Raw genomic sequence first — 19,490 nt, forward strand, 5'->3', positions numbered from 1 at the left:
TGCTGTGTTTCACCATCACTCTTGGGCCCAGGCTGAGACCAGAGAACACGTCCTGCTGTCAACTGTCCATGGTTTTGCTTGCTTTGTGTTTGACTCTGGCTTGGAGCTCAGGCTCCAGCTCATCTCAGCACTGTCCTTTCCAAAGGCAGCTTGGAGCAGCAGGCTGCAGGCTGGCCAAGACATGGCAGCTTCCACAGTTATCTCACCTTAGCCAAAAACAGCACCAGATTGTGAATTGTCCTGCTATGCTCCACCAGTGAAAAGGGCTAATTTTTTTTGTGGATATGTTATGGCTGTGGGCAAGATGAGGGAAGAACACACTGTCTCAGCAAGCAGACAGCAATTAAAGACTCTTCCTCTCAGAAATACAGCGACAGAGAAACACTGGTAAAATTCAGATTTAGTCTGGACTCAATTGCTCTGTCTATGGCTGCTCCTATGGGTATTACAGTTCTGGAAATACCAGGTTCCCATTCTGGAGCAGCAGAGCACCAAGGTCTAATGGAGCTGGCAGGAGTCATTTCTGTGCTTGAGTACACACTGGTCTGCCCCCTTCACTCCTTGCCCTCATGGATTTGAACTGCCTTCATAAAGAGAAATGTGCTTTGTTTTTAATGGTTATATGTGACAATTACAATTTCTCTTCTTTTATCAAAAATACATCATTATTGTCAAGAATGGGTCATTTTATTCACAGCATTATAGCTTAAATAAAATGTAAAGTCACTAAAAAACACTGAAGCCCTTATAAGTACCCTTATTCTATTAAGCAAATTGGAAATATTAGCATTTACTGGTTCTCCAAAGGGCTATTGCGTTCATGAACAAGAATCTTCATCTTAATATTTCTCTTCCCACTAAATTAAAAATGACAGTAGATGCAGAGCATGTATTGCTACAGACTGTAGCTCTATGGAAAACTTAGCATGATTTCAGAGCTGCAAGCTTATCTGCTTAAGGACATTACTAAGAAACCAGATGGAGGATAATTTCCCAAAGCTAACCATCTGGACCCTGCAATGATACACTCTGCCCTAAGCATTACTCTGGGAATTGACTTCATGGTGGGAAAAAAAGCAGTGAAAAAAGGACAAGTGGAGAAAGAAAGTACATTGTATTTTACATTACAAAATTTGAACCCAAAGAGGCACCATTTTGGAACATACTGCAGTTTACTCATTTTTGTGGTATAATCTGTGGGAAAAAGGGAAGAGAAAATGAGAGTTTAATGGTTAATATAGCATCATAGTGAGCTACATTAGAAAGTAGAGATGGTATATTGTTGTTTTTTTTTTTGTGGAATTTTGATTGAATCATTAGAAGTCAAGATGCAAATGAGTAGTGTAATGTTTTCTGTTAGAACTGCTGTTTTTTTTTTTACACAGATTCATTATTTTAGGTCTGCTAGGTTATTTTATGGAGTTCTGCACTTCAGGTATTCCAGCCAGGTCTGTGTCCCCAGCTGAGAACTCCAGTGGTTTGCGTAGAAAGGTAAGAAATACAGCATGTTCCATGAGGTTTGTGGAGAACACCAAATGCCTGTTAACCAGATCAGGTCAAAGCAAAACTCAAATGAGTGCATTTTCTGAATGTTTCTACTGTATGATCTTAAGATGAAATTAATTGGTGAAAGATTTCAGGTGTCAGATACACCAGCACTCTTGGGACCAGAAGATCTAATGAAAGTTATTTATCTTTGATGGTCATGGGGGTCTACAACCTATCTTATTGGATGCAATCTTTAGCTGAAATTTTCTACGATGATAAGGCATTTGGGTTTGTTGTTGTTTCTCCTGCTATGATGGTTTTCAGCATCTCTGAGTGTCAGCTTTTGTTATGGGCTTTTCTCTGCCAACGCAGTTATGGGATATTTTCCTACAGGGTATTCAACTGCTTTTGCTTAGCCTGTAGGAACTTACTGGAGACTTTTTTAACTTTTGACACATTTTGAATGAAATTTGCCAATGATTTTTCTTTCATTAGAAAATTTGGCTAATACTGTAGATTAAAATAAATAACAGCAATAAACTTGATTCATGTTGAAGTTCTACTACATGTTGCAAAACTCATATCGCAGGTTAGCTCTAATGCACTCTGTTATAGCGTGAGCCTTGTAACAAGCTACCTATTATCGCTGAGAAAATGTCATCAGCTTCCATCAAATGTGAGGATCTTATCTAGGGCTTCCAACTGTAGCTCACTTTTTTGTGTGTGTGACAGATTTAGAACAGTATGAAGGTGTTATAAAAACCCAGAGAGCCATCCATTCAGCACGTTTTTAGATGGAATCCTTAGAAAGAAATAAAATGTTTTTAAATTTTCATTCCCTTTACCTAGCTAGAGCTGTTGATTGTTTCTGATATGTTTATGTTACAGCTGTTCTGTAAAGACAGACAAAATGCTCTGTAATGGTTTTCAAAAGTTCCATAACATTTTTCTTCAGCCTGGCACTGTTTATATGTTGTCTTGTCTGCTTATTGCATCAGGATGTCCAGAAGAAAATAACACAGGCAGAATTGGATGTCAGGTAATCATCAGTATGAAAATGGTTTTTTGTTTGTTTGTTTTTTAATTTCCCTGAAGAAAATCTACTTGGGAAAATCAGTAGCAAAACTTTTTTGTCAGTGAATGTCACTGCTGTGAAACCGGTGCTTTGGTTAATGTTGAAATTGGCTTCAGGTGTTAATGGCATGAAATAGCTTACAGAAGAACATAACACAAGCCTTCTCCAGCTCTTAATTTACTTTCATATGAGAGTACAAGCAAGAGAAATAGTGCTGAAAACACAGAACTTATCTTTCTCTACTCATCGCTCCTTTTCTTCATCAGTGTTGCTCTGAAGAACTGTTGGTTTAGCAATTGGGGTGAGAGGACCGTTGTCCCTTAAACACCTGGCATTTGGAGGCTTCTAAAGTATACCATGAAAAGCAAACAAAATCTGAAGGTAAGCAAGCACTGAAATAGGATTTTAAAGTGAAGAAACAAAGAGATTTTCCCTTACTCACCTGAGTAGTTCCTGGTGTTTCAGAGCTTGGAAACGCACCCAGGGGTTTGTATTTGTAATCTTGCTGTGGTCCTGATCAAAGAGAAAGACTCACCTCTATAAGCCTCCATGCAGGCTGGAATCCTATGCAAGAAATGAAGTCAAAAAGCTATCTGAAGCACAGAAGAGAATGGTTACTTCTATTGATAGAAAAAACTAATAATAATAAAATGAAAATGTGGCTTTTATAAAAAATGGTCTTGGTAACTATTATATGTGCCTTGCAGGAAATGGAGAGTTAATGTGAAGAAATAGATCACTGCTTTGCAAAATATCTGTGTGTTTTTCTGATTATTAGTACAACATTTTTGTCTGGAATTTATTAATCCTTTGGAAATCTGTGCAGGTAAGAAGTGTTGGAAAAGAGTATTGCCCTCTTTGGGCTAATATTCTCCTCAGCTGTTTGAGGAGCAGAGCTCTCATTGATATCTATGGTGTTCCTCACCAGTTGGCAGTCATTCCGGTGGTGATCAGTCAGTGAGCTCTGTTCCTTAATGAGCAAAATATATAGATCTCAATTTATAATTTAGAACACGTAATTCAAAGTGAGAGGGAAATTATTCTGGCTATAAGAAGAAAGCTCTTATGTTGCAAAGAGAAACAGAAATCTACCCTAAACAAGGAGAAATATCTGCTCTTCCATTTCTTATGTGCAAGCCTTGAGCCAAAAAGTATGCAGTAGTGCAAGCAGCTGCTTTGAGGCTCCTCAAGGAAGCACTGTAAAGTTGCCTTTGTGTCAGAAAAGGTATTATTTTCAGTAGCTGTTCCCTGGAGCTTTATCTGTCCAACAGTCTGTTGCACTCCTGTAACTCTGACTGCACTGTTCTATCCAGAATATACACAAGTTATAGCTCATAAAACACAATTTTGTTGCTAATGACATCATGCAGGAAACATATTTTAAAAGCAATGTTGAAAACTATTTGTGTTGTGCACTCAAGCTGCATTTGACTGTTAGAATCCACCCAATATAAATGTCTGCAGAAGCCACTCTGCAGATCTTCAGTGCAGGCGTGCGCGCCCTGTCCCAATTTGAATTGATCCTGCAGTGCTGGTTACTATACCACCAGCTCTTTGGGAGCACAGTTGGATGGTGATTTCATCCAATAACGGGTGAGAGAGACAAACTAGAGGGGAAGAAAAAGACAAGACAGTGCCAGATACGAATATATTTTCTAAAAGACCAGACAAGGCTTTGAGGAATTCCTGTGTAAACGTACTCCGTGATCCTTTTGTTTGCCCACTTCTGAAAACTGTTCTTTTTCTGGTACAGATAACTGTGCAAGGGACAGTTCATGATTCCATGCCTTGAGCAATACCTCACAGATGGGATCTTAAGAGAAGAAAATAGATCTTTTCTGATACTGGCTGACCCTACCATACCATGAGTAAGAACAAGCCAAAAGTCTGCATGTCCACACATCTCCTCACCCTCCACAGGAAGATATGTAAGGATGCCCCAAGGGGCCAAGCCCTACAGTTAGAAATATGAGTTACAAAGTCAGCACAGCTGTTAGCTGTCTCACTTTTTCTCTTGGTTCTTATTATATTTATTCTAATGCAGTTCTGTAGCTGCAGTCAGGCAGGGTCTTTCAGTTAAGAAATAAGCTCACTCATTTTTTTTTTCATATAGCGGGACAAACCTTCTTAAGAAGCATTTTGTATAAGTTGCCTTGTTGCCAATCGTGAATCTTCAGAACTGTCTGCCAAATGCCTGACACTGAAGTGATTTAAGACCTGCATTAGATCAGCTTCAACTGAGTGTAGCATGCTGCCCTGGGAGGGTGACTGCTCAATGAGGTAAGCTCAATTTGTTCAGAGGATCCTTTTCCACTAATGGGAAGTGGCATGAAATACTCAATCATCATTAAATAGTCAAAGATTTGAATCTGTTCATAGAATTGCATCTATAGTAATTAAGTTGCTGTATGTGGGTGTCTCTGTTTGCCTTTTCACAGCATTCCCCTGGCTCTGAGAAGTGAGAAAAATAAGTTCTGTTAAAAGAAAGAATTAATAGTAATTTGAATTGAGAAGCCTAAATCCTGCCCAGACATACACTCAGAACAAGTTCAGAGCTCAGAATGCCGCAGTAATGCATATCAAACTTTCTTTCACATAAACTCCTCGAAACATCAGGATGAAATGGGTAAGAATGAAATTTTCCTTCTAGCAGTTCACACTGTGATCTCTTTAGAGGCTTCCAGTCTATTTTTTTAAGGAGTTTCTGGAAAAACTCAGTTTCCGTCAATCCAGAAGTATGTAGGTTGATCTGAAAGTAATGCCTTTTCTTTGTCTTCATGGAAACTGCAACAAAGTGTAAGGGAGTATGGTGGGAAGGATTTATCTCTATCGGTATACCATCAACATTCACCTCTGATGCCATGGGCCAACAAAACAAATTAGGAGGCATTACTTTTGGTGCAGCCCTAGTAGTTACCAGGGACTTGTTCCCTCTCCTAAGCTGTGTTTCCTTTCCAGACACTGGAACATAACTCCCAATATCTGCAGTAATTATTTCTGTTCTCATAGTGTCCAATTTATTGTTGAAGGAAAGAGAGGAAGAAAGGAAGGTATATTACTTATGTATAGTGCCTTTTTATGCAATTGAGACCCTGCATACAGAATCGTTGTTCTGCTACATCTTAAGTATTTGTGCTTGAAGAGACTGAGTATGCAAATGTCCTTGGAAAAAAGAGAGAGACAAGAAACACTGAAGACAACTGTGAGATACCAAGAACTAGTTAAAAGAGAAAAACGCATGCAAATGATAAACAGAAGTTGAAATATTAAAAGTAAGGAATTTTTAATTCCACATATCCAATAAATCCAAATACAGTAAACAGAAGAGAAAAAAGATGCAGACTTCCTTTAAAATGTATAAAAAAAATTTATCAGGCAGCAAAATTTATTAGTTGCTTTTTTTCTGATGAGCTCACAGATCCATCTTTGAAAAGCAGTATGGGAAGAGCAAGAGACAGCAGTACTGGACAGACATGTGAACAAGGAATTGCTTATAGATTGGCTAGGCAGAATTAGCTAAAGCAGCAAGCCCAGAGAGCACACACACACATATTAGTTTTAGGAAACGAGTGAAGAAATCAGTGAACCTTTCAACTGACATTTAGAAAAGTTCACCATTTCAGAAGAGATTCCTGAAAATCTCAAAGTACAAAATAAATCTATACCTAGCAAACAGGTTCTGGTTTCTGCTTTAGATGTATTGCTTTCAAGCAATAAAAGAACTTAGGTTGGAAAACTAATCTGGCCGTGACTCTTCATGCAATTAGTTAGCCTGAGTGACTGCAGAATTAAGTTTGTGCTCATGACATGCATTTCCCTGCTCCACAAGAACTGACTAAAACACTTTAGAATCAGTTCATCATCTCAAACCCAGTGAAGCCAGGGGGAGCCAAGTGTAGAGCTGTGACCCATTTTTCATCTTTCTGGCAGCAAATCACTCAATGTACCTAATGTGACTGAGTGAGAAACCAGACAGTAAATAGGTGCCTTAGCTGGGTGCTTTTTCCCTGCATAGGGAGTACAGGACATTAAGATCTACACCCTGCAAGCTGTTGCAGTGTCTGAGATGGGACCCCATTGTGCCCCTAATTAAATCCTCACTGTAGATAGTACATGACCCTTGGTATTCCAGTTCCTGCAGAGGCACACAGAGGATTTTTTGCTATGAAAACAATCTAAATGTGAATATATTTTACGAGAGCTCCCCAGACTGGTAGTTTTCAGTGATGTGGATGTGCACTGGACAAAAAGTGGTGAAGATGTTTCAGTGGTTTCCAATGTTGCAACAATCAAAAGTTGATTATGCGTTTTAAATCTTCCCCCTCATCCCAGAATTGGAAGTGCATTCCTAGAGAGCTAAACCTGCATAGGACCTTCTATACCTCTATTTCTTTATAAATATTAATACTTTGCCCGCAAGCATGACCATTGTGCAGCTAAATAAGCTAATGTGCTATAGTCACACATTAATCTTGCTGGAGGCCCGGGGGAAAGTGAAAGGAAAATACTTCAATAAGAGATCAGTCTGGACTATTCTCAGTGGAAGATTAATCCAGAAATAGGCTCTGCATTTTCTACTCATTTACCCTACATAAAAATTATTAAGTAGTTCCTAAAACTGCAAGAGTTGAGGAGACGGTTGTTGTATAATTAATCCCTTTCCTTTTCTGTTTTACTATTTTTCTGCTTTACTTGCTAGCTACATGGAATTTATACATGGTATTTGCTTACTATCAAGGTATTTGCTTACTAAGAACGTGCGTCAGTCAAACGCTTAAGTATTGAATTCATTGCTCCCACTTAGACCATTTTATTGTGAAACGTCATTGCAGCCTTTTGAAGAAATGAACAAGGATAATTGAGGATGGAACTTGAAAAACAAAATATGTTACTGATTTATTTTTTCTGATATCTTATTAGAACAGACAAACTGTATGGGCAGTTTAATCCTCGTTCAGGAAAGTACAGTTTCAAGTAGGGAATGCACGTGACCAAGGATGTTGTCACCTTCAGACTTACCTTGTCTAATAGTATTTGCCAGATACTAGATACTGAGAATGAATTTCTAGTTAGATGCAACTATTTTGTCTGCTACCAATAACAGGTTTTGGGATCCCATTTGTTTCCTTCAATATGTCAACTGTTTAATCTGCTTATGATCAAATTTCATCTTGTAGAGCAGATAGTAAAGACTGAGTGCATCATGGACAGACTTTCTTCTTTTCCTGAAGGGCAATGCCTTTATCATGGTTTATAACATGAAGGATGGCTTCAGTGGGAGAAAAGGGAATGAGATGAGAATGTTTATATTTGGGGTTTTTTTTGCACACAAATATACACATCTGCAGATATTTCATAGTCTTTCTAACTGTTCAGTGGGTAGAGGCAGTAATCAGGAGCCAGAATGCTGCAGCAGTGCCCTCCATGTCAGCCAAGGACAGCTCTTGCAGCTCTTGAGGTAGCAACACCAGCTCCCATCCATATCCTCACTGAGTTTGTCTTTGCAGAGAGAAAGCATAATTAACTTCTGCATCCAGGAGATAAAGGTGCTGGAGAGAGAATCCTGAAAGATATCTTCTTTGCAGCAGAGTTACAGTTTGCCTTAAAGTGACAGGAATTCCATGCAAAAAGGTGCTTGGGGGTTGGAAAGAAGACCTTGAGTGCTCTCTTGTTTTTCATCTGTCCCTGCACAACACTGCCCTGTGAAGCATTTCCATACAGAATATTTTTATCTATGACATTGTAATTTTTGTGGAAACACCATTTAGCAAAGAAACTGGATTGTTTTGGGGTTTGTATTACTCCTGATGGTGAAGCAGCAACTTTGCTTAGTATCTTTCAGCAAAGATCTTAATAATATGTATGGTAAATTGTTGTTCTTTGACTTTCATTTCAGTTATCAGGATTCTGAAGGACTAAGGTCTTCATGTGTAGTGCTAACAGTTAAAAAGAAGGAAAAGCAACCAAATTGCCCCTAGTCTGCTCAAGAGCCCGTCACTGCTTCCTAAGGTAGGTCAAATGTATAAATAATTAAAAATAATAATAATTAAATTTTAAAACATGAGCCTTTTTGAACTCAAGGAGCTCATTCTTGCATGGGGTCTTCTACACTTAACCATCCAGGTAGAAGGTCAGGGATTTACCCAAACTATTGATCTTGCAGTGTACCCTGAAAAGAATCAGGAATTCTGATGAGCTGCTTTTCTTTGAAGAGCTCACACTCCTGCTAGATCTCTTTGTCCGATTTTCCTTTATCTCTGGCTCCCACAGTCTTTGCTGTGGGCTTCGTAAACTGCATCATCCCTCAGGAGGAGAACACAGTAGTTGGTAGTTCTCATCACATTGCTATTCCTGTAAAAAAAAAAAAAAAAAAAAAAAAAATTAACCTCAAGCAACAAAATGAAGTACTTGTGCCAGCTAGGGATCACATTTTTTATTACTTTTTTTTTTTTTATCCCAGCACATTGTGAATGATTTTTCCTGATATTCTTAACACATGAATTATTTGTTGAGTTATACCTCAGACTTTAATTCACGTTGCTTAGTTCTGATATGTTGTTTGTACATCAGGAGACATTTCCTATTCTCTAAGTTGATGGATACAGAGCTGATAAATGTGCATTATCATATATTTGCTTTCTTTGCTTACCAAGGATACTTATAAACCCACACAAACAAATGTAAGATTTCTAATCTACCCAGAAGTATAAACACATGCGTAAAGTGAAAAGGGTGAAATCCATGTGCAGTAGAATCAAAGCAGTTTTTCAATGATTAATGAAGAACCTAGGATTTCACAACATCAAAGATTAAAAAAAAAAATTGGCAAAAAATTGCCAGCTTTACCATTTTCTTCTCATTCTTATGCATTGCTGTACTTCTGAGAAAAATCTTAAGGACAAGCTACAATTTATGTACTAAAGACAGATTTTAAGATGCATATGACATTCTTAAAGCAAAGATCCATGCATGTGGCGTTATGAGGCTGTCAGGCACTTTACATATTCTAGATTCAGAATATTACATCAATGTTAAAAATGTGTTAAATACCTTTGCATAAAGAAGCATATATGAATTCTGGATAAATAAATACATATGAGTAAAGAATAATAGAAGTACCAAAAGAATTAGTAAGTCAGTGATTTCTTAATTAGACTTTGAACATAACACAGAGAATATGAACGTTTTATAACCTGAGCAGTTTCAAAGAGGACCATGTGTCCCAATGCACCTACATCTTCTTTATTATCATGCAAATGAGTGATCTTCTCAAATCAAAGCCCCCTGTGAGCACTTATTCTATTACTCTGCTGGAGATATCATTGACGTCTAAGTCTGTTTCATAGTCTTTTGCACAAAGCCTACAGTTTATTTATTTATTTATTATTAAACTGAGCTCTTGTGTTTGTAAACAGAAGTTGTCAGTTAAGCTGATGGTATTTCTTTCTATATGCTGTCAGCAGTCTTTTACCTATCTCTTATTTTGCCTAACGCAGGGAAGAAAAAGTGTGGAAAAAAATGGGGCATGATGTGAATCTTCATTTTTGTCACTTTACTAGCAAGGTCAATCAGGTTCTGTGTGTAGTCATTGTGAGAGGAAAGAGCACTCCTCAAGAGTCAGTACCAAACTCCTAAGTGCCCTGCAACTGTGTCCTCTTCCCAGAAATTTAAAACCAATTATTTTTATCCGCCTTCTGCCATCATGCTGACACAGTGGGTTTCTGCGGCTCACTTGCCCACACAGAAGAACTGGAATGGACATGTGAGGACCGGGGCTGACATACTCCCCACAGCTATCTCCACACCTTAGCCATAGGCTGAGTAGCTTTTTGATGAGAGCATCAAGAAGATTTCCTCTGTTTGTGGCTAGAAAGAGAGCACAGGGATATTAGCTGGGCACGCTGAGTAGTTAAAATAGAGAAATTTCAGTGTAGAACTGCAACAGACTTAAAATTTTGTTTTCCTTTGGCCTATACTATACCAAAAGAAATAACTAAAATTGCTAAATAAATGGCTTGTGTTAGTTTACACGTCTATTTTTCCTACCAGTTGCTCCCAGTTAGAGGGTTTCAGTCTGGATTAGAGAAGTGATTGAGTTGAGAATTTTGACCATTTGGGGGAAAATATTCCAGTGCAGATAAGATTCCAATAAACAATATTTGCAGGTAGAACTAATTTTCATCACAAAAATTAATTTCACAAATTACAAGAGCAAACATACTTAATGTTAGCATTTGTGCTTAGGAAGAAGCTAAAAATAGGGAAAAAGAAGCAAGTGAAAAAAAAAGAGTGCAACTAGGAGGAAACCTAGGTCTTTCCATTGATTCAACCAACTTTGGGCATTGAAGCAAAGTGATAAATAGAGGCCCATCTCTATTCAGTCTACAGCTATTTTCTGATGTCATCATATTTCAGAATCAGCATAGTGCTACTTAGGAACAGAGAAAGAGGAATCTTTATGGAGCACCTTCTGCCCATGCAGTGATTTAGAAGCCATCCGCAGCTCAGAGCATGCATTGCATTGCAGAACTCGAATGAAGAAAATATTGTAATGCCATGAGAAAGACTCAGTGGCGATAACTCTGGAGCACGCCCAGATGGAAAGCTCTGGGGGTCTTGTGGTTTGCTAGCTTTGTCGTTCCTTGAGTGGTTACACCATTGTAGCCTAACTTGAGAGCATGCCTGTCTTTCTGCCAGAGCAGTTGCTTGTTTTTCAACCTGGCAGGCACTGAGTAACTTGTACAGCAAACGAAGTGCTTGTTCTAGCTTACATGATTCATTATTACTTTCCACAGTCATTATGAATAGAAGTAAGCCATCTGTTATAATAACAGTGTGCCTTTCACCGAGAAGTATGGCTTTAACTAGAAGTAGAAATGAGTGTCACATAAAAATGAGTTCGGGGATCTACATGTACATCCAAATTAGATGGCACAATGCTATCAGCAATTGACACATGCATAAAATCTGTTTTGTGAGAATATTTACTATTATTTGCAATGTGAACCAGAGCAGGATGATAACATTTTAAATTGCTAAAACAATTCACTTGAATAGAATAAATTTTATATACTGTTCTTCAATATGGAATCTAGGTATTTTTAGACTACTAATAAGGTGAGTAAATCCAAAATTTGATATGAACTATGTTTCTCTTTACCATTTCGAATCAGTCTTCCAGAAGAGCTTAAAAGCACTAAAAATCTGTTTAACTTTAAAAGACTTTTGTAGTTATGTATGAAAAATAATCTACAAAACAAATTGTGTGAGAACAGATCTTAACTTTTCTGCAAAGCTTATTTGGATGACCTGTTCTTTGAGTTGCTGTTTTGTTGCAGGGTGTTTTTTATTTAATTTTTTTTATAAGGTTGTTTTGGTTGGTTGATTTGTTGGGTTTTTTTTGGTTATGCTTCCTTTTATGCCTTTTGAAAACTTTATACTCATCAGTAAAAGGGAGCTGAAAATTTTAATCTTTGTTGCACTTTAACTACATAGGTTACTCCAAAAGTAATGCCTCCTATTTATTTCCATGGAAACTACAACAGATACAAAGAGTGCAATAACACTATTTGATAGAGCAAATTGTCAGCTACAAAACACCATTATTCCACGTTGTCACTACCATTAGCTATACATTTTAGCCAGCAATGAACAAATGGTTGCATGCCACACTCTTAAAAATCTGCATGGCTGTCCAGAATGTGGCTTGGCTTTGATGTTACTGTCACTGCTGCTGGAACGGACCATCCACCACCTCACTGTGCTCACATCCACTGTTTAGTTTCCATAAACATTCAGCAAGCATCAATGAATGTCAGTGGATGCCATTTTTTCTGCATAGAGGAACTCAGTGACACACCTTTGCTCCCTGCACACTCTCCTGTCAGGCACCATTCTGTCAGAGTGCCCCTCCTGCTGTCATCCATCACATGGCAACAAAACGTAATGGAATATTGGTGGGAAGGTTCAGCTTCTACTGCCATTCCACCAATATCTGCCTCTGACCTCGTGACAAAACATAAAAATATAGGAGGCATTACTTTCAGAGCAGCCTGTGTACTTAGTGTATTGTAGTCAGATTCAAGAATAGCTTGAGGAAAGCCAATTTTTTTATTTTAAGTGTGGCCTGAAGTGCATCAGAAACATAGGTTCAGCTCCTTCCTCTAGGTAAGGGAATTTTAAGCTATTCCTTTTTCTTAGGATAAGGCCTGAAACTAAACTTGTAGCTGAGGAAAAGGTCCCAGTTTTTCACTTTTCTAATACATTTTTTGAGTAATAGATTTCTGTTGGCAATCCTGACTTCAGCATTACGTCACAGGCTTTGTCACAAGCTACAGCAATAATCCAAATGCAGTTCATTAGGAAAAATTATGCTGCAAACTGTTTATTTAGTATTTATTTATCAGGTGAGATTGAGTTCTGGATTAGATGAAATTCCACAGGTCACCAGCATGCCTTAATCAGAACATACCTATGAGCAAACAGATTGCCCTGTGTCACTCAGGTGTGGCAGATCATTTTTTTGGCCTTCTTCACTAGGCACAGAAGTTGGATCCAAATATACATGCTTTCCATGAGATGTAAAAATATAATTCTTCAATTACATTCTTCTTCCTCTCCAATCAGTGATGTGGATTTTCAGAAAGGGATGCATTAGACTAAGATTTCGTTTAATGGAAGGAAAGAAGTCCATGTTATTTTTAAAATGTAAAGTACTTAAGATATAGGAGACAGTTCATTGAGCTAGAAGCTGTAATTCTGACCTGAAAATCTTATAACATTATTTTAAGTGTGAAATGACCTGAAGAATGAAAAATTGATAAGGAGATTTTAGCACAATAGGTTCAGATGTCTATTTCAGCAGGACACACTTGGAAAATACATTTCCTTTATTCTATAATATCTAATAAAATATGATGTCTATATTAATTTCACAATTCATTTATGCAGCCATTTTTCTCCTACTTAATTTTAGGCTGATTGATCAGTTAACTGTCTTCTTCCTCACTCTTCTACTTGGGAAAGAAAACAGTTGTTCTTTGAAGAGATGAAAGGATAAAATATAGATGTTTCTTGAGTATTTGCAGAAATTAACTTTGAAATACATAGATAAATAGGTGACGTTTTCCCTTGAAGCCAGTTTGTTTATATTGAATATCCACAGGTTATTTCCCTCATACCTATACACACTCCATTACAAAAGAATGAGAAACACTTTCCTGGAATATGCAGGAAAAATAAAACAGAATTGCCTCGGCCATGGTAACCCATCCAGTAGATGACAAACCAGCCTTCAGCAACTATAACCAAATCCTCATCCTGAAACAGAAAGCAGGCTATGGAGATCATGAGAAATTTGAGTTTCTCTTCAAATGGGGATAAGATTTGCTAACCTCAAAATACATGTCAGTCATTGCTCACTGTGCCTGCACATACAGACATTCCCTGTCCTCCAGACCTGCCATAATTAATGGAAATCCTTGGAATGGAAAGGGTACCTTAATCGGGCATTGCTATTGTACCTCATTGTTATCTATCACATTACTTTATTGGGCATTCATCTTTTATCCTCGTTCAGCTCCAGTAATAATGTGTCATCTATGACTCCTGACTCTTAATTAGAAATCATACTGCTATTCTGCACCTTGCTCTGCTATGCCTGCTGTGACTTCCCTGTCACCCTGCTCTTCCCTGTGATATGCAACAAGGTGGTGGAGCATAGGGGTTAATGTAATTATTTACATATGGTAATGCTCTATATAGCAGTGAATTAATACAATGGTTTGCAGTATTTTGGAGATGAAAAGCAATCAGATACCTTCTCATCACTGATTTTCCAGCTGAGATGTGCTACATTTATCCTTAAGCTTTATTTTCTTTTATTCTAATGTCACTTTTTTTTTTTTTTTTTTTTGTAAGGAATGTGATGTGAAATCAGGCAGGATTTGGAGGGACTGGAAGATGATAGAAAAGATATTCCTTAGAGCTTTCTTTGTAAACTTCGTTGCTTGTTTACGGAATCAGCCATCTAACATTTTTTTCCCATCATATTTTGTATTTCTCCAAAGTGGTCACGCTACAAAATCAAAGAAGTAACAAGGTATGGTTGGTTACCCTTCCAAAAATAACTGCAAGTATTAAGTGCTGTCTTTATGGAGAAGCCAGACCTCCTGCAGTAAGAGGGAAAATTGAATTGACTTGCAAGAGGCCAGAATGCCACCCACAGAGGTGCTTGATTGCCAGAAAATGCTGAGTTCCTGCTGCTTGGAATCACTGCTGTCCGATATCCGGCATTGTACTGAAAGGTAAGACACTGAAATCACATGTGCAAACTGAAAAAGTCAGGTCCTCAGCTCATGCAGAATGATGTCACTCTGAGAGCAATTACACAGTGGTGATGTGCCAACAGAACTGGTAAAATGTTTTTGCATGTACAATATATATGTTGTTTTCATTGCAGCTAGTGCTGTACCTCTGAGGAAACACTGATTGGGAATATAAATATTTATGCACGATAATGATTTTTAATAAGCAATTACTTTCATTATTTAAATATTTTCATACTTAGTTCATAAAACTGAACATTAAAAAAGAACATCAGATTATATCATTATTCCTAATAACATTTTGTCCACTGGCAAATTAATATTCATTCTAATACTGTTAATTTAAAATCTATCAGATTGTAACTGCAAACATAACATCTCAGTGAAAGTAGTAATGGAAAGAAATTAAATGAATCCCAGAGCTTACAGCATGTTCTCAGAAACCAGCACCAGGCAGCATGGAAAGAAACAGATAGGAGAGAAAGTCAATAGTTCTTTACAGCTGATTTTCAAGTTGCAGGAGCATATGTGGATATAATCACATTCTATGGCATAGTTCTCATTAAGGGCAATTTTTTACCGAGAATTTCAGCAAAGAAAATGGGAAAAATATGTGCTGCTCTCTTTCTGAGTCTAAATAACTGTATCTCAGTATGGTAAATGTGATTCGGGTCAGGATGAAATTTACTCTGAGTTGGATACAGTCAGAAAACATCAGGAGCAATTCAATCCCCCACCATCCCTTACCTGGTCTAGTCTTCTTTCCAGATGAGCATGAATCTCAGCTTCTCAAGGCGTAAAAAGTTTGAGATCATAACCTCAATACACTCTGGGGACCTTCCTGCCCTAGATGTGAGATGGAATCTGCCTCACTAGGTTATTCAAGCTTGAGTTGGCATCACTGCAACTCCAGTGCCAAATGAAGGATTACTGGAAAGCTTTGTCTCAGTTGCATTGGCACTACAGAGCAGAGCTGACTGGTGTGTGTCATGGATTTAATCTAAGTGCAGGATCAGCTTCTTTGAAGATTTAAGAACCTGCCAGGAATGTCCAGGCTGAGTGCCACTCACCAGCGAGTGGTTCTATGCATTCAGAATAATCAAAAAGTGATGCTGCAACTGAGGATTGGGTGGAGGGAGGACATCTTTGGGAAGACATTACCTATTGGATAAGATTGCTAGGTATTTTGCACCCTGGGACCTGAATATATGTTGACAGTAATGGATTTCAATGGGAATATAAATTCCTACTATTAAGCTTGATTGTGCCATGAATTAGATTAACAGAATTCAAAACTGTGGTAATGGCAGTATTTACATTGCCAATTTAGACAAGGGTGAGTATTGCCCTGAAAAGAATCCAAAGCAAACAAATTTATGCTGTGTTCAGAAACCTGTCAAAAGAGGCTAGAATGTGCATTAGTCCATAGCAGAAGTGGGTGCAGAGTTTATTTATCACAGTCTAGTCCAGGGATGCTGAAGTCATAGGAATTCATAGAAAGATGAGAAGGGTCCAAAAGTGGACATGAGCAGAGGCAGGATTTCATATTTCAATGGTGGCAACAAAATCACTCAAATGAAGAAGACAACCAAAGACAAACAAGGTGATGAAAGTCCTTAAAATTCTGAATTGTTGCAGTTCCAAATGGGGAAGAAGTAAGTAGCATTATTTAGTATGTAGAATAAGCCAAAGTTAAGCATTTGTTTTTCATCAGTGATACGGAAGTTGGAAAATAACTTCTTGGTTTTTAGCCATATGTGACAAGAGAAAGCAGATGAAATCCAGCCCAAGTGAAACGAATGATACTTCCACCACTGATTTCAATTGAATGAGACTTTAGTTCCTAGTTACCACCAAGAATCTTACACTGTAAATTAATTTTTCAGCTGCCTGGTTCTGTCTCTTGTTAGAGTGCATCTTATCACGTTTGTATAGGGCTTCCATACTCACAGAGAAGTAAAATGACATGAGTGTTGAGGTATTCTTACACATTAAACAGTTTCATTGGACTACAGAGATAAAGCTAGGCAGGGGAGTCTATCAACAGAAATGACTTCACTGAAAAGTTCCAATCATTAGCTCTAAATGTTGATAGAAGTACACACCTCCTCATCCCTTCAGTTTGAATTTGTAAATGCAGTGAAATCTTCCACAGTTTATTCTGTGAAAGGAGAATTACTATGCTTTTATGGGTGTGTAATTGTTCTAGAATAGCTAATAATGATGCATCTGCAATATCTTAAGCACAGTGTTGTAAAATCCAGTGCAAACAATTAGATTCTGTGTTATATCTCAACAAGATATTTCAGATACAGGATGAACTTCAGTCATTTGTGTAGATAGATGCTATTTTATGTTCAGTAATGCAGAAAAGGGAGATAGCTTATCTAACCCTTTACAGTCCTATCAGTTCTGTTAGAAGGTCTGTCAAAGCAAAAACACCGTAAAAGCTAACTGAAACTCAAACATAGAAAGCAAAGGAATGAAAAAAAAAAAGTAAGCAGTCAACAGAGTAGAAGGAAAGTAAAGCTCATTGGAAACACGTCATGTATGCATATGCTTGTATCTTTTGTGCTAGCATCTAGGATTCTTTAAACCCCATTACTGAAATCTAATGTCCTGAGACCCACTGCCTTTTGAAAACTCTGGTGGTAGGAGGTTCCCATGCAGTGAACTTGCAATGGTTGGGAGAAAATTAAAGAAAACAAATTTTAATTAAACAATATTTTGATTCATTTTCTTTTAATAAATAGATTGAAAAAAAAAAAGGAAGTACACTTACTGTTGGAAGGATCAATGTCAGAAAAATGCAGATAGTGTACCGCTAATGGATTGCCTGTCTAAAGCACTGTAGGCTGTTGAGGTAAAATGGCTCCATTTAAAACTCCTGCTGTTAAATCCATTATATGAAAACAATTGGCTTTGTAATCCTTTTCCACAAATACAGAATCTTTAGCTGACTGTTACAGATCCATATTTCCTGGGACCTGTCGAGTTGCATAGATGAATTTCCAAAACTCAAGGCTCAATTCTTCTGCAGGGGATTGGTTCATCTCAGTTACTGATTTTTTGCTGTGATTTTTTCTTTTCCTTTGAGGGACAGAGGAACATCTAGAAAATCAGTCTCAGAGGAAAGAAAGATTTTATGTGAACAAATAACTCTGTAGGTAACATTGCTCAATTTGAACATAATTATGGCTTATCCAGCAATAGACTTTTCAGTAGGAGTTGACATGCATTGCACAGTGAGAAAGCTTGCGTGTGGAAAAGGTGACATGTTTCTTTCAGCTCCCCTACTGTTGATGCGTGGTGGTGTTAAGGAATATGCTTTTTTTTTTTTTTTCCCCCTTTATTGTTCTTTGCATGCAGCCAAAAAGGAAAAGAAAGGAAAACTGCAGGAAAAAAAGGTTGAGGAGAATTTATTGTGTGGCTGAACATGCAGGTGAACATGAACATGCACAAAGGGCAGGTTGAAATTGAGCCTGGGCAGGGCTGCAAGGAAAAAGTATTGAAATGGCAAAAATCTTGTGCTTTGTGGATCAGCCTCTGCAGCATGCATCCTGGGGGACTGGAAACATAGAACCAGTATTGCAGTCTCAGGTCTATGGGAATGCCATTAAGAAAATGTCATATATTCTTTAAATTATGCCCTGCTTGCAAAATTCCCTACTCTGTGAAGAATTCTAGAAGAAAAGATTAGATAGCCTTTATAGGCCTCTAAGGACAGCTGTAGATTTAGGCTCTATTTTCTCCTTTGCCTGAGGGAAATCTCCTATTGACTGTGGATGACAGCTAGTCCTGGGACCAAAATTTCTTATGAATTGCTGTGTGAGTTAAGTGCATACTTATTCATTTGCAGCCAGCTTTTAAAACTCTGCCTCCTTGGAGGACGCTGTTCTTCACACCCCACAGAAAGTGCCGAGTAAGAATGAAGTGCCCGATGGGGACAAACAAGATCATGCTTTCCAGATTATGTGGCCACTTAGGAAGATGGGTGGGGAGCAGAACACAGAAGCACGTTTCACCATTTATACATCTGCCAAAAACATACATACTTTGAGGGCTGTCCACTTTCTGAGGAGATGTCCTGCTGTCTCTAGAAAGCAGCTTTCTCTTGTTTTGATAGAAAGATAAGCCTTCAAAAATATTTCTTCTCTTCCCAGTGTGGGTGGCTTTGCTTGTCATGTACAAGCTCATTTCAGATAGACTATCTATTCACTGGCTCAAAATATTTATTCCTGATAGTTGTTTTTATAAACTGCTCCCTATAAGCTTTTTATGTAATGACATACCTATTAGCATGAAAAGATATATTCTCTCTTCCTACAAAGCTTTTCATTTGTGCATTTCTTCCACACAAAATTTATGCCTTTTTAAGAAAAAATGACTCTGGTATCAGAATCATAGAATCATTTGAGTTCAAAGGGTCTTCAAAGGTCATTTACTTCAGTTTGCCTGCAATGAACAGGGGCACCTACATCTCCATCAGGTGCTCAGAGCCCAGTCCAGACTGATCTTGACTTTCTCCAGGGACAGGGCATTGATGTCTGTGGGCACCCTGTGCCGGGGCTTCACTACCTTATCTTAAACAAACAAACAAA

The 19,490-nt window shown here is 37.9% G+C and overlaps 1 long non-coding RNA gene across 2 annotated transcripts in view; it reads left to right on the plus strand.

Moving 5' to 3' along the window:
- The window catches only part of LOC112532813, a 221,769-nt gene that overhangs the window by 153,644 nt on the left and 48,635 nt on the right, over window positions 1-19,490 (plus strand). Inside the window, exons 6-14 of one of the 2 annotated variants that reach the window (XR_005861366.2) lie at window positions 1,386-1,491; window positions 2,487-2,527; window positions 2,830-2,944; window positions 3,271-3,389; window positions 4,317-4,491; window positions 4,677-4,843; window positions 5,002-5,189; window positions 8,460-8,572; window positions 14,632-14,868. This is a non-coding gene — a long non-coding RNA (uncharacterized LOC112532813). The remainder of the gene's footprint in view (window positions 1-1,385; window positions 1,492-2,486; window positions 2,528-2,829; window positions 2,945-3,270; window positions 3,390-4,316; window positions 4,492-4,676; window positions 4,844-5,001; window positions 5,190-8,459; window positions 8,573-14,631; window positions 14,869-19,490) is intronic. The other variant, XR_005861363.1, reaches the window with a different exon arrangement.

Source organism: Gallus gallus, chromosome 7 (assembly GCF_016699485.2).
Source record: "Gallus gallus isolate bGalGal1 chromosome 7, bGalGal1.mat.broiler.GRCg7b, whole genome shotgun sequence".
Classification (NCBI taxonomy): Eukaryota; Metazoa; Chordata; class Aves; order Galliformes; family Phasianidae; genus Gallus; species Gallus gallus.